Below are 15,775 nucleotides of genomic sequence, written 5' to 3'. Positions count from 1 at the left end.
ATGTGGCTTGGTGGGGTGGGGTGTAAAATGGCTGTAGGACCAATGGTGGGTAGATGGTAGAGGTGAGGGGACAGACCATGATCCTACCACACTATGGAGGAGGTATGGTGACCCCCGGACAATCAGGCAGGTGACCTTTTATAAGGGTCAGGTATGGTGGTGGAGGGGTGGTTGGCAGAACCTTCCAGATGAGTTTGTGGGTAGCAGGGATAGGGTTCTCTGGGGTCCCACACTGAGTCTGGGGCAGGGAGGTCCAGCTCTGAGTCAGTGGAGAGGATTTAGTATGTCAGGGCAACACCATCCAGTACAGGCCCTGCCCTTGGACAGAGCTGAGCCCCAGGCTGGATGACAAGGTGCTGAAGGTCACGTCTGATACTTCATGACAATGTTCCTCAGCTTTCTGGCTGTTCCTGATTGATCCCGAGGCCTTCCCTCTGTGAGTATCTGCTCCTCATGCTTAGGAGTTTATTCATTCATCTGCTCATTCATTTTTTTCATTCATTCACTCAGTGACTATTTAAGAATGCTTTGTGTGCAGGTGCTAGGCTAGCTGCGAGAAATAAAATGATGACCTTGTTCCTGCCCTCATGGAGTTCAAGGTTGAATCAGACAGACAGGCTTTGAATAATTTCTCAGGCTTCTGTATTCCTTTAATTACAAGGTGGGACAAGTGCTCTTCACCTTCTGTTTGTCTCTCCCGGTCCACCTTCCTCTTTCCTCCACTGTCCTCCGTGCCCTGGGGGATGACCTCTGAGGACTGCGTTGAATCGCTCTTCTATTCTCTGCCTTCAGGTAGGACAGAACCAATGGGGAGCCTGGCTGGAGACCGGAAGGAGGGAAGAAAATGCAGTCAGGGTATTTATTCCCCCAGATCACTGATCGTAGACTGTGTTCTTACTGAAGGCCATAGCACTCCACCAAGGTCTCAGGTTCTGTACAGCTTCGTCCCCACTGGGCCTCTGGCTGGGCTGTTCACCGTGTCCGCTGTTTCTAGTCCAGAGGACTGCATGAGGCTTTGTGTAAAATGATCCCTCTTAACAACTCCCCTTAGCTACTCAGCCTGGCTGTGCTGTGTGTTTCCTCTGGGGACAGAATGGGTTCACAGAAGTAGAGGGACTATGAGAAGGGATCACAGGGAGCACCAAGTTGATCTGGGGTGTGTGTGCATGTATGCATGTGTGCGGACAGGTGTGTGCATATGTGTGCATGTGTGAACGTGTGCAGGTGTGTGTGTGCACAGGTGTGTGCATGTGTGTGTGTGCAGGTATGTGTGTGTGAAGTAATGCTTCTTTGTGGTTAAAGCTGAGATCCGAAGGATGAGTAAGGGTTAAACTGGTGTCTGAAAGTGAGAGAAAAGAGAAATTTCCCTGTAGAGGAAAGGCCAGTACAGAGGGCCTGGGGTGGAAGAAGATAGTGAAAAGTCCTTGGGGCCTGGGAGAAGGCTGAATCCTTGCTGGCGTTTGCTGTTTCCTCCGGCCCAAAGCAGGAGTGGCTCTGGTCCCTGAAGCTCGCAATAGTGTTCAGCATGGTCATACTCTCTCCGTGAGGCCTGGTCCAAGGCCCTGCGATGGCCTGGAGGCCCTTCAGCCATTTCCTTCAGTTAGTGAGTCTCCCTTTCTTCAAGTCCACATGTATCTTTTAGCATGCTTCTTGAACAGGAGCTGAGCACTGGACATAAAGAGAAATAGCTTTGTGTGGTTGACCTCTTGGGACCATACTTACCTAGGTGTGATCCTTCCTACTCTGGACCTGCTGCAAGGTAGTTACCACTTGGAGTCTCATTTTCTCACCTATAAAATGGGGCTCATGAAACCTGATTAGATGAAGCATCTCTCAGCTTCCTCTCTCCACTCCCAGCCCCTTTGTTCAGGACTTCAGAGCCCTACTTCCTCTTGGCTGACTGTTGGAACAATCTCCCAGCTGGTCGCTTTGTTTCCCACCTTCAGTTTTGATCCCACCTGATCCACTCTTCCATTTTTCAGCCAGGTTGCTCATTCTGAAATGTCAATTTGACCTCATAATGCCCCTAACTGTGAATAATTCATAACTCTATCAGTGACTCCCCAGGGCTCCCAGCCGTGGGAACTCAGATACACTTGGAAAGTTTCCAGAAGTCATGTAGAGATGTGAGCCCATAAAGAAGGGCTGAGTGCCAAAGAATTGATGTTTTTGAATTGTGGTGTTGGAGAAGACTCTTGAGAGTCCCTTGGGTAGCAAGGAGATCAAACCAGTCCATCCTAAAGGAGATCAACCCTGAATATTCATTGGCAGGACTGATGCTGAAGCTGAAACTCCAATACTTTGGCCATCTGATGTGAAGAGCCAACTCACTGGAAAAATGTGTAATTAGTAATTAGTCTTTTCACTGGAAAAGACCCTGATGCTGGGTCTTTTGGATTGAGGGCAGGGGAAGTGGGTTACAGAGGATGAGATGGTTGAATGGCATCACTGACTCAATGGACATGAGCTTGAGCAAACTCCAGGAGATAGTGAAGAACAGGGAAACCTGGCATGCTGTAGTCCATGGGGGTCACAAAGTGTCGTACACAACTTAGCAACTGAACAACAACAACAAAAGCACACTGGGCTTCCCTGGTGGCTCAGTGGTAAAGAATCCACTTGCCAATGTGGTAGATGTGGGTGTGATCCCTGGGTAGGGAAGATCCCCTGGAAAAGGAAATGGCAACCCACTCTAGTATTCTTGCTTGGAAAATCCCATGGAGAGAGGAACCTGGTGGGCTACAGTCCATGAAGTTGCAAAAGAGTCAAACACAACATTGTGACTAAATAACAACAACAAATGCACGTAGCATAAAACTTATCTTAACCATTGTTAATGTTAATTAAATTCACATTGTTGAGCAACAAATCTCCAGAACTTTTTCATCTTCCAAAATTGAAACTCTATGTCCATTAAATAATAACTCCCCACTACCCCTCCCCAGGCTCCTTGTAACCATCATTCTTTCTATCTCAATGGTTTTGACCATTCTACGTACTTCATATAAGTGGAATCATATAGTATTCGTCTTTTTGTGACTGGCTTATTTTGCTTAGTATAATGTCCTTAAGGTTCATCCATGTTGTAACATGTGTCAGAATTTACTTTCTTTTTAAGGCTGAATAATATTCCATTGTGTGTATAGACCACATTTTCTTTATCCATTCATCCATCAGTGGATATTTGGGTTGCTTCTGTCTCTTGGCTGTTGTGAGTAATGATGCTATGAATGTGTGTGTGTGTGCAAATACCTCTTTGAGACCTTGCTTTCAATAATTTTGGATACATACCCAGAAGTGGGATTGCTGGGTCATATGATAGTTTTGCTTTTAATTTTTTCAGGGATCACCATACTGTTGCAAATGTTCTGAGAAGTATAGAACCCTGGGTTCTACCCTGGGAGGTGCTGACTCCTTAGGTCTGGAGGCGAGGTAGGAGAGCTGAGCATCTCCCCTTTCACCTCCTCCGCAAGCCCCTCCTGCACTCCTGGTGACTCTACAGAATTGAATCTAAACTCCTGAGCCTGGCACACAAATGCCTTGATGACCTACCTCCACTCTGCCTCTCCAGCTTTCTCCTCTCCACTGTACCCCTCACCACACTTGTGCTTGAAAAATAACCATCTGCTTGTTTGCTAGGTCTTTCACACTTCCAGGCTTTTGCACATGCTCTATCTCCCATCTACAGCTCCTACCCCTCTCTTCTGTGCCTAGAAAATCTCAGTTTAAACTGGCAAAATTCAGCTCAGATATTGGTCACCCCCATATGGAAAGCCCTTCTCTTCCTGGTCTTGACTCCTCTTGGCCAGAAGTCGATCTGAGTCCCACCGAAGAAGGAGAGGAACTATCCTGGTCCTCTCAGGTCCGCATAAGGAACCATTTCTTTATCCTCATCAGCAGATTTTGAACAAAGTTTAACTGCACACATGTCATGGTTTCCATGGTTACCATAAAGGCATTCTAAATGTAGATGATTATATAACCAGCTGGGATGACTCTTTTGGGGAAAAGAAAAGTTTTGACCCTCCTCTTGCAGTGAATGACTCGCTGACTCAAGGACTGTGGGTGGTGACTGTGCATCAGGTCACTGAAAAATACTGCACTTGGACTGCAGGCAGCAGTAGGGCTTGCCTTCAAAGAGTGAGTACCCCATGCCACCATCCAGAACAAAACTCTCATTCTGCATATGGAAAAACTGAGGTCACTGAAGTGACTTTCCCTGAGTTCTATCAAGAGTTGGAGCATGAGCCAGGACTAGCTTCAGGTCACGAGGGGTAGCAAGCCATAGGGGAAAGGAGCCCTGAATTTGACATGGGACCAGTTAAATATGAACCTTGGTTCTTGGAGCCTTAGCTTTTAAACTTGTGTTATTACTTGTATTAATATTAGTCAGTGTAATCAATGCTGTTTACTGTAACAAAGAAGTCTGAAATCTCGGTGACCTTTTCAACAATAAAATTTTTGGCTTTTTGTGTATGAGACAGTGCAATTGGGCATTTGATGGATAACCTTCCATGTGGTGACTTGGCAGTCCAGGCTCCTTTTGCTGCTTGGCTCTGCCATCTCAGAGGATCATGAAGAGCAGATGGCAAAAGGCCTCCTTCTGCTAGGTGGACACATATGATAACAAGCACGGTGGTTTCATAGGAGGGAACATGGGAAAAAGCTATCCTCCTGCTAGGAATATATGCTTGTATTGCTTTAGCAAACTTAGCCTAAAAGGTTGAAGGTTCCTTGAAATCAAAGAATTGATCTCCATCTGGGGCACCTATGAAAGCCTTCCACTTCCACACGGCTCCTTCCTCAGCCACCATGTTGGAATTTACCTTTCAGGGAGGCCAAAAGATAAAGACCAGAAACTTTAAAGCCATGCAGATTTGAGTTTTATCTTTGTTCCCATGTCTTACTAGCCATGGGATCTTGGGCAAGTCATTTACCTTCTCAGAGTTTCTTTACTGAAAAAGGGGATAATTAATAAAGATGGGAAGATGAAATTGGCTATATATAGAACAGTGCTTGCCTGTAGTTGATGCTCAACAAATATGCTCTTTATTACTTTCCTGGTCTGATTTTTAGAACCTGGAACCTAATGGCCCCTCAAAACTGTGACCACTTCTTCCTCCATACAGTGTTTTCACCTCCTGTGTCTTCGCCTCTTTTCATCCTTGTCCTGGTAGATGTGCCTGCGGCATATTCCACAAGCGAGTCTCCACCTTCTTAGCATTTCCCTACCACTCCTAGCTCTGGACGCATCCTAGAATGCTGTCAACCCCAACAGGCCACAGTCAGATAGGTTGGTGGATAGCTCTTAGGAACCACAGGGCCAAACCATGCAGTTTGTTGGAGGCCTTGAGGTGACAGTATTTTACTCTAAATGCAATGGAAAATCAATAAAGGATGTTACAAGATGAGAGAAGAATGACTTAAGTGATGTTTTAAGAGAGATGCTCTTTATTCTCCTGCTCAGTGGGGAACGAATTGTAGCGGTACAGGACTAAGCAGGAAGACCTGTTAGAACGGGAGTAGTTGGGACGGAGAGAAATGGAGAGACTTAAGAGATTTTCAGAAGGACTAGAGTTCGATCCCTGGTCAGGGAGCTCAGATCCCACATGCCAAGTGGTATGGCCAAAAAATTTAAAAAAAAAATGAGTCTCGATGACTGGGAAGTTCTCCCAGAACAGAAGGGCTGAAAGTGATCCGAGGGAGGGAGAAGAATATTCAGGAGATTTGAAATATAGAACATTGTTCTCAGCAAATATAGAACATTGTTCTCAGCAAAAGAAAACAATAGTACCAGTACTCGTAGAAGCAGCAGTACCTGAAGGCATACACAGTACCTGAAGGTATAGTTACAGAAAAGTTGACTAAGCTGAAGAAAGACGGGAATCTACAGAGGGAAAGTCTTCCCATACAACAAATAAGAAAAAGGAATCGTCACATAGTCCCTGCCAGGGAAGATTTCAAATCTCAAGGATGAAGGAACAATCCTATGAGTATACTTGAAGGTAAACATTTTTCAAAGAAAGGGAGAAAAATCAGACCAACATGATAGCAGATTTCTCTACAACATTCGATAGAGAAGAAGAAAAGAAAGAGTCAAAGCTTTGATGGAAAATTACCCTCAAATTCTATGCCTATGCAAGAGATCATTCATGTTGGAAGACAATGTAAAAACATCCACAAGTGTTTTGTGGGAAATTCCATGGGCAGAGAAGACTACAGTCTATGGGGTCGCAAAGAGTTGAATGTGACTGAGCAACTGAGTACACGTGCAAATGTCATAAACAATCCTAGAAAGAATAGAATAACAGTGAATGGTTAGCGATCACTTCCTATATGCTTGGTTTTGAATGTTTTACTCAATTCTCATATCTTTATAAGGTGGGCACTGTTAGAACCTATTTAAAAAAAACAAAGAAGTGGAATACAGAGAGATAAAGTAATTTCCCCAAGGTTACACACACACACACACACACACACACACACACACACACACATGAACCTAGGAAATCTGACTCCAGAGCTTGCATGATTTTACTCCTTCCTAACCAAATGGGAAGAAGAGGGTAATAAAAATAAAAAATACGGGTGAATCTTACAAACCTATATAAATAAAAATTTGTATAGGAGAACTTTCAGGTGGAATTTCAAGCTGGATACCTTCCTACAACAAACACATAAAGATCATGAAAGAAAAAACATTAAAAATTTTATATTATTTGACCTAGAAGTTCTGCTTCTATAAGCATTCCTAAGAAATAATCAGTAATATACCTACAGGTTTATGTGTAAGGATTCTTGACTTTGAAAAATTAATTAATTTATTTTTGGTGGCACTGAGTCTTCATTGCTGGGTGAGGATTTTCTCTACTTGCAGTGAGCAGGGGCTACTCTTCAGTTGTGGTTCATGGGCTTCTGTTTTATATATATATATATAAAGCAAACTTTTTGGCCAACTCAATATATATAATTATATTCTTTTTCAGATTCTTTTCCATTATAGGTTATTGTAAGATATCAAATATAGTTCCCTGTGCTATACAGTAGGTCCTTTTTGTTTATTTTATATACAGTAGTTTGTATCTGCTAATCCAAAACTCCTAATTTATCCCTCCCACACCTTTTCCCTTTGGTAACTGTTTTCTATACATGTGAGTCTATTTCTGTTTTAAGTTCATTTGTATCATTTTTTAAGATTCCACATATAATTGATATCATATATTATTTGTCTCTGTCTGACTTACTTCACTTAGTATGACCATCTCTAAGTCCATCTGTGTTGCTGCAAATGGCATTATTTCATTCTTTTTTATGGATGAGTAGTATCTCTTGATGAAAGTGAAAGAGGAGAGTGAAAAAGTTGACTTAAAGCTCAACATTGAGAAAGCTAATATCATGGCATCTGGTCCCATCACTTCATGGCAAATAGATGGGGAAACAGTGGAAACAGTGGCTGACTTTATTTTTCTGGGCTCCAAAATCACTGCAGATGGTGATTGCAGCCATGAAATTAAAAGACGCTTACTCCTTGAAAGGAAAGTTATGACCAACCTAGACAGCATATTAAAAAGCAGAGACATTACTTTGCCAACAAAGGTCCATCTAGTCAAGGCTATGGTTTTTCCAGTAGTCATGTATGGATGTGAGAGTTGGACTATAAAGAAAGCTGAGTGCTGAAGAATTGATGCTTTTGAACTGTGGTGTTGGAGAAGACTCTTGAGAGTCCCTTGGACTGCAAGGAGATCCAACCAGTCCATCCTAAAGGAGATCAGTCCTGGGTGTTCATTGGAAGGACTGATGTTGAAGCTGAAGCTCCAATACTTTGGCCACCTGATGCGAAGAACTGACTCATCTGAAAAGACCCTGATGCTGGGAAAGATTGAGGGCAGGAGGAGAAGGGGACGAAAGAGGATGAGATGGTTGAATGGCATCACCGACTCAATGGACATGGGTTTGGGTGGACTCTGGGAGTTGGCGATGGACTGGGAGGCCTGGCGTGCTGCGGTTCATGGGATTGCAGAGAGTCGGATATGACTGAGTGACTGAACTGACTGAGTATTCCATTGTATATATATGTATGTGTATATATATACATATATATATAACAGATATATTACATCTTCTTTTTCCATTCATCTGTCAGTGGACATTTAGGTTGTTGGGAAATGTAGTTTTAAAAATATCGTGAACAATCTTACAAGGTTTTGGTGGATTCTGTAACCAAAGGGGGAATGGGAGAGTGAATGAAAGTGAACGTTGCTCAGTTGTGACCGACTCTTTGTGACCCCATGGACTGCAGCCTGCCAGACTCCTCTGTCCATGGAATTCTCCAGGCCAGGATACTGGAGTGGATAACCGTTCCCTTCTCCAGGGGAATCTTCCCAACCTAGTATCGAACCCAGGTCTCCCCCATTGCAGGCTGATTCTTTACCATCTGAGCTGCCAGGGAAACCCAAGAATACTGGAATGGGTAGCCTATTCCTTCTCCAGAGGATCTTTCCCATCCAGGAATCAAACCGCGGTCTCTTGCATTGCAGGCGGATTCTTTACCAGCTAAGTTACTCTTTGTGAACCCGTGGACTGTAGCCCGCCAGGCTCCTCTGTCCGTGGGGATTCTCCAGGCAAGAATACTAGAGTGGGTTGCCATTCCCTCCTCCAGGGAATCTTCCAAACCCAGGATTGAGCCCAGGTGTCCCACATCTCAGGCAGGTTCTTTACTGTCTGAGCCACCAGGGAAGCCTGGGAGAGTGAGTACCAGAAAACAAACAGAACTCTGACTTGGCGCAGAACAAATCCTACTACATATTAAGTGGAAAAAGTAGGAAAAAAATAACAGAATCAATTTTAGACATCTATTTGTAAAGTAGGAAAAAAACAGAATCAATTTTACACATCTGTGAGAACCTCTGGGCTTCCCAGGTGGCTCAGTAGTAAAGAAGACACTTGCCAATGCTGGAGACTCCAGTTCAGTCCCTGGGTCAGGATGATCCCTTGGAGAAGGACATGGCAACGCACTCCAGTATTCTCATCTGGAAAATCCCATGGACAGAGGAACCTGGCCATGGTCCATGGGGTCACAAAAGAGTTGGACACGACTTGGCGACTAAACAACAACAAAAATGTATACCTATAACTCTTTTTTTTTCCTCCTGTATAAATAGCAGTGTTCTTTAAGAGCTGGGGTTGGGGATGATTTAAATTTTCTTCTTTGTGCTTTTTTTTTGTGTTTTCCCAATTTTCTACAAATTAACGTTTATTTCCTCCTATTATCAGAAAAGTTCACCGTATATTCATTAAAAGAAGATTTAATTTAGGAGAGAGAGCCGTGTGTGTAGTGTGACTGCAGCTGTCTCTCCTTTCTTCTCTGATTTCCCTCTACTGGACTTCTTTTGTTGGTGGATCTCTCATCTCTCACACAAAGGGATGACACTGTCTTTTCTACGTCTCAGATATAAAGCCCCAGAGGGAGTTGTCAGTGAGCTTATTTTGGTGAGAGGCAGGACATTTTCTACCAGGAATACGAGCCAGCCTCAAACATGGCCTCTCCTCCAGGGGGATAATTAAGAGCAGTTCTCTTGTTCTTCCAGGAATGAGGGGCTCTTGCGCTGAGATGGGGAGAGAGGGGCTGTTCAGAAAAGGATGCTGGAGGCTGGGGCAGGAACCAGGAAACAGGAAGGGCTTTAAAGAGTCTTCAATTCCAGGTCCTTCTACCTCTTGGAGACTGAGACAGGGAGGGGTTCAGGCAGGACCTGCTTCACCCTAGAGTCTGACTTCTTAACTGATCTTCCCCAGGGGAGAGATAGTCTTTTTTTCTTTCAGTTTTAATGAGAGATAAATGTATGTATCGTCATACAGCACTGCATACATTTAAGGAGTACAGCATGACTTGACTGTTACATATATTACAAAATGATAACCACAATAACTTAACATCCATCGTCTCACACTGATACAAAAAAAATGGATTTTTTTCTTGTGATAAGAACTTTTAGGACTTACTGTCTTCGCAATTTTCAAATATACCATACAGCAGCATTAACTACAGCCATCACTCTGTATGCTATATTCCCAGAGTTCATTTATTTTACAAGTAGAAATGTTCACCTTTTGACCACCTTCATTCAGTTCCCCCAACCCCACCTCTCTCCTCTGGTGACCGCAAATCTGATCTCTCTTTTTATGAGTTTGGGTTCCACTCCCCCCCTTTTTTAGATTCCACATGTAAGTGAAATCTTGTAGTATCTGTCTTTCTCTGCCTGACACGTAATGCCCTCAAGGTCCATCCATGTTACAAACAGCAGGATTTCCTTTCATACGGCTGAATAGTATTTTGCTGTGCATATGTGCCACATCTTCTTTATCCATTCATCTATCAGTGGGCACTTAATGTTGTTTCCGTGTCTTGGCTTTTGGGAGTAATGCAGCAATGAACATCTGGGTGCAGATATCTCTTTGACATAGTGCTTTCATTTTGTTCAGATATGGACCCAGAAGTGTGATTGCTAGACCATAGGGTAGTTCTATTTTTAATTTTTTGAGGAAAGACAGTTCTGACTCCCACTCAAAGCTTTGTTGGATTGAATGTCACCCTGGCCTTTGGTCTAGTGATGATGCCTCAAGGCTCCCCAAGGACTAGACGAGTGTGTCCTGTGTGCCCAGCACTGTTCAGGCTGACAGGAGTTCAAGGTCCAGCCCTTCCTTTTACTTACTGTGTGATTGCAGACAGAGCACTCACCTCCTCTGAGCTTCAATTTCTTGTCTGTAAACTGGGACTGTACAACCTCTACCCTACAGAATGGGTGAAAATGTTAGTAGCTTAGGCCTGTCCGACTCTATGCAACCCCATGCACTGTAGCCCGCCAGGCTCCTCTGTCCGTGGAATTCTCCAGGCAAAAACACTGGAGTGGCTTACTGTTCCCTTCTACAGGGGATCTTCCAGACCCAGGGGTAAAACCTGGGTCTCCTGCATTGCAGGCAGACTCTTTACCATCTGAGCCACCAGAAAAGTCCTACAGGATGGATTGGATTAATTAACTAGGGTCCATGAAGTGGGATTCCCTGGAAGCTCGGCTGGTAAAGAATCCACCTGCGATGCAAGAGACCCCAGTTCGATCCCTGGGTCAAAAAGATCCCCTAGAGAATGGATAGGCTACCCCTGTCAGTATTCTTGGGCTTTCCTGGTCGCTCAGACTATAAAGAATCTGCCTGCAATGCAAGAGACCCTGGTTTGATCCCTGGGTTGGGAAGATCCCCTGGAAGAGGGCATGGCAACCCACTCCAGTATTCTTGCCTGGAGAATCCCCATGGACAGAGGAGGCTGGTGGACTACAGTCCATGGGGTCACAAACAGTCAGACACGACTGAGCAACTAAGCACCCACATGAAGTGTCTAGCATGGTGCCTGGTGCAGACTGAAAAACACTGGCTTAGGTGCTAGCCATACATAAGCCTTACACTGGGTGGCTTGAACAACACAAACATTGTCTCAAAGTTCTGGAGGCTGGAAGTCTGAGATCAAGGTGTTGTCAAGGTAGGTGCCTTCTGAAGACTGAGGGAAGGATCTCCCTCTTTGGCTCGTAGATGGCCATTGTTTACCTGTGTCTCTTCACATCATCTTCCCTTTAGGAAGACTATGTGTCTGTGTCTAAATCTCTCCTTCTTATAAAGACACCAGTCACTTTGGGATCGGACACACCCTTAAGTCTTCATCATTAACCAGATTACCTCTGTAAAGACTCTGTCTCCAAATAAGGTCACATTCTGAAGTAGTGGGGTTGGGACTTCTACATATGAATTTCCATATGTGGGTGTGGGAGGGGGAGGTTGGGGGGAAACACATTTCAATCCATAACAGGCACCTGTAGCATCCATAGCAGAATACTAGAAATGTTATTATCAGCACGATCCTTGCAAGCTTTTATATGTCACACTGCCCCAGGCCATCTCGAGTTGCCATGGCACTGGTTTCCTGGAAAGGGGTCAGAAAAGTCTTTCTTGCCTGAGCCACAATGGTGACATTCCTGTCTGTCTCCCAGGGCTTCATCCCAGACAGCTCAATGTGCCAACAGTCTCTGGGGTGCTGGCCAGCTTATGCCCTGTCGGGTCAGGCTAGTTTAACTCCTTCTCTCTCTTGCTGAGAGTCTGAGAAATTCCCTTATTATATTCATTTATTTGGCATCCACTTCTATTATGCTTACTATGCACCCGGCATTATTCTAAGCACTTTGCACATATTAACTCATTTAATTTTTGTAACAATCCTATGAGGCAGGTGCTGTTTTCACCTCTTATATGATCAAATGGAGGCAAAGAGAGGTTAATTTGACTAGGATTTCATGATTAGCAAGTGGCTGAGCTGGGGTTTTAACTCAGGCAGAGTTGTTCTGAACAACCACATTATGAAGGGGAAGCAATGTGGCAGGAATATAAACTTTGACATCAGAGAAATGTGAATTTGTATTTCAGCTAGTGAGCAGAACTGGAAATTTCCATCACTGCCTGCCAAACAAATAGTTTTTCTAAGAAGAATAAGCCCACCCCCTAGTTCTCCTGGTTGTGTTCCACTATATCATTCCAGGCCTCAGGTGATTGGACTGAGGTGGACATGTGACTCAAGGGTGCTCCACCTGTTGCCTGGGATCCATGATTTGGATGGCAGATCAGACTTCACTCTCTGGCATTTGGCTAAGAGGCTTGAGCAGTGAGGATGTGAGCTGAAACCTTCTGGTCCAGAGGCATTGTTGAACTGGAATGGTCTTTTTGGGTCAGGTGCAAGTCTGAATTAGAAGGCAGTAGAAGATGGCACAGTGGTAAAGAATCTGCCTACCAGTGCAGGAGGTGCAAGAGATGCAGGTTCCATCCCTGGGTAGGGAAGATCCCCTGGAGGGGAAATGGCAACCTGCTCCAGCATTCTTACCTGGAAAATTCCATGGACAGTAGAGCCTGGCAGGCTACGGCCCATGGGGTTGCAAAGAGTCAGACATGACTGAGGGACTGAACACACACACACAGAAGATGCATGCGGGCCACTGGAGGACTGCTTTCAGCGGTGGGGAGAATGGAGCAGAAAACAGAGGCAGACAGTGATGCCTCACGCTAGAGCAGAGGTTGTTTCCAAGAAGGAAAGACAAGAGGCACACACGCTGTTGCTGACCCTCCCCTTCACTGGTGTCCTTATACTTTCAGCTTCTGTGCACATTGGCTGCTAACACCTTAAAGCTGTTCCTTCCCCAGAGAAACCCTCCACCTGAGGGCTTCCCAGCCAGGTTGGTTAATTCCTCTGTCCCCAGCAACCAGCTGCCGAGGACTGACTCACATGAAGTACAGAAGGCTGGCATCCTGACTCAAGATGAGGCCAACTCTGTGCCATTCATACCCTGGAGCTCCCTGTGGGATCAGGCTGGAGCTGGTCTCCATCGGAGATGACATTCCTGCTTAGACTTCTTCTCTCCACTTCCCTGTCCTGCTTTCCTCTCACCTTCCTCCTAGAAGCCTCCCTCAATAATCACTTGCACAAGAATTCCCATCTCAAGGGCAAGTTGGATTCCCAAGAAACAAAGACAGGTACCTTGGCTCTCGACTGCTGTCCCCTTTAAGGCTGTGTAACATTTGGTCTTGTTGAATTTCCTATCCTAGGATTCTGAGTCACCTATTTTCTTTCTTTCTTTTTTTCCCAACTGTTGGACTCTGCAAGAATCAGAAAGCACTGATGGACAGCCAACCCATTCCCATGGCGCCCTGAGTGAAGACAAGTTAGCTTAGATATATGATGGACTAAAATCCCACTACTTAAGGCTCCAAGCAGTGAGAGGAACTGAGTCACCTATTTTCTGCATAAGGACCTCTGATTGAATTAGACCAGGATGGCCTCTCTGTTTCTCACAAGTGAGCAAGTCCAAATTGAGTGAATTTGGTAAAGTTTGTGAATCATTCTTAATCTGACTCCATCTGGAAAATAGTGCCCATTATTCCCCTAACTTTAGTGCTTGCTTTAGTGACTTAAGAGAATGTATTTTGTGACGGCTTATAGCATTGTGATTGGTTTAGAGTAGGCACTCTGTTAGTGAGTTCTAGGCTTTTTGTTTGTTTCTTTCATTCTTTCTGTTTGTTTTTTACAATATTCTCTTTCTCCCTTACTCAATTCAGCCTGGGGAAGCATTAAGAGAAAATTTATCAGAGTGCTGTATGACTTTCAAATCACCATGGAAATGTGGGAGTTCAAAGAACTATGAATTTAGAGTCCCAGAGATCCAAGTTCAATTCTCTAGTCCACTGCTTCTCAAATTATAATGATCTTATGAATCACTTGGGGTTATTGTGAACATGCAGGCTCTGATTCAGGAGGTCTGAGTGGAGCCCAAGACACGGCATTTGTAACAGAGCTCCAGGCGGTGCCAAAGCTGCTGGTACTCAAAACAGCAAAACTTTGGGTGGCAAAGCTCTAGTCTGTCTTTCGATTCCAGAGTGATTTTTTTTCCCCTCCCCAGTCAACCTGAATGGCAGGCTCTTCCCTTTTCATAGCATTTTGCACCTCCTGTGAGATGTGGTTCCTGCCAATAAGGAGAGCTCAGTGGTTGAGGTAGCCAAGAAAGCTGTCGGTTGTAAAGGGTGGTGTGTGGTAAGTAGAGGGGGGAGGTGGGAGGCTGCTGAGGGGCCTTGCTCCTGGAAAAGGAGTCAGGAAAGTCTCCTTGGTGGGAAGAGCTGTCAGTCTATCACTGCCCAGATACCCCTGATTCCTACGTGCCTGCTCCCGTATGCAAGGACCACACATAAGAATCCCAGGACTTCTATGACATCTCACCTCCTGTTGCCTGGACCCTGCTGTTGGTGTCCTATCTTTTGGACAAGACTATCCACACCTGAACCTACCATGTTCCTGTGGCCATGGCCTTGAACGTCCCAGCTGCCTATGTATTGACATTAGAGGTCCTGGCCTGCCTGTTTCTGATCCAGGGTCTGTTTTGACACCATGACTAAAACGAGAGGTTCAGGCAGTTCCAGATATGAGCGGGAAAAAATGTGTGTTATTTCCACAACATTTAGTGCATTTCCTCTTTTCATTATAATCCTGGCCAAGTCCTTACAAACATGATCCTTTCCAAACCGAGATTGGTTTTCCTTGTTCATGGATGCCGACAGCTGGGGTAGGTTTCCCCCATCTGCTCACTTTCTCCTTTGCCATTCTTCCTTCTTTGCCCCTGTTTTCCCTTGGGGTTCTCAGCATGGGGGCTTTGTCTAGGAAAGGCCACTGTTGGCCTGAGTTGGGAGAGGAGGTCTTCTGCTTATTGTTAAGCCACCTTCTGTTGGTGTATCTGGGAGTTTCCACTTATAGCATAGAAGTAGCTGAACAGAGAACAGGCCCTTGATTGATTAATCCTTTCCTAACATATGCTAAGAATCCTGATATGCCAGACACTGCTCTGGGTTCCATGGATACAGCAGTCAACAAACATGGTTCCTGCCATGACAGTCTAGCTAGATGTATTATTCTAATCTTCTCAATGGGGGCACTTAACATACACACATTCATACACCACACACACACACACACACACACACACACACACACACACACACACACACACACACACACACACACACACACACACACACACACACACACACACACACACACACACACACACACACATGCATTCTAGTCTTCAACCTTCTGAGAAACCCAATCTCACTATCTACAGGGGAATGGCTTCTGTCTCAGGTCCAAGAAAAACCAAAGAAATTCCTAGAAACATCTATTTGAATAGCTATTATCAAA

General features: G+C 44.7%; 1 long non-coding RNA gene and 1 other non-coding gene across 2 annotated transcripts; both read right to left on the bottom strand.

Moving 5' to 3' along the window:
• Positions 1-625: 625 nt before the first annotated feature.
• LOC145532295 (uncharacterized) lies at positions 626-1,984 on the bottom strand. Its single transcript, XR_014073134.1, has 2 exons — positions 1,791-1,984; positions 626-1,668 (listed from the first exon to the last, which is right to left on the bottom strand). It is a non-coding gene; the product is annotated as an uncharacterized LOC145532295 (long non-coding RNA).
• An 11,690-nt stretch (positions 1,985-13,674) lies between these two features.
• LOC145533620 (small nucleolar RNA SNORA79) lies at positions 13,675-13,824 on the bottom strand. Its single transcript, XR_014074207.1, has one exon. It is a non-coding gene; the product is annotated as a small nucleolar RNA SNORA79 (small nucleolar RNA).
• Between the last annotated feature and the right edge of the window lie 1,951 nt (positions 13,825-15,775).

Source organism: Giraffa tippelskirchi, chromosome 13, assembly GCF_054371585.1.
Source record: "Giraffa tippelskirchi isolate mGirTip1 chromosome 13, T2T-mGirTip1v1.2.pri, whole genome shotgun sequence".
NCBI classification, from domain to species: Eukaryota; Metazoa; Chordata; class Mammalia; order Artiodactyla; family Giraffidae; genus Giraffa; species Giraffa tippelskirchi.
The sequence above is the reverse complement of the archived record's forward strand: the minus strand, read 5'-3'. Positions and strand labels throughout refer to the sequence as shown.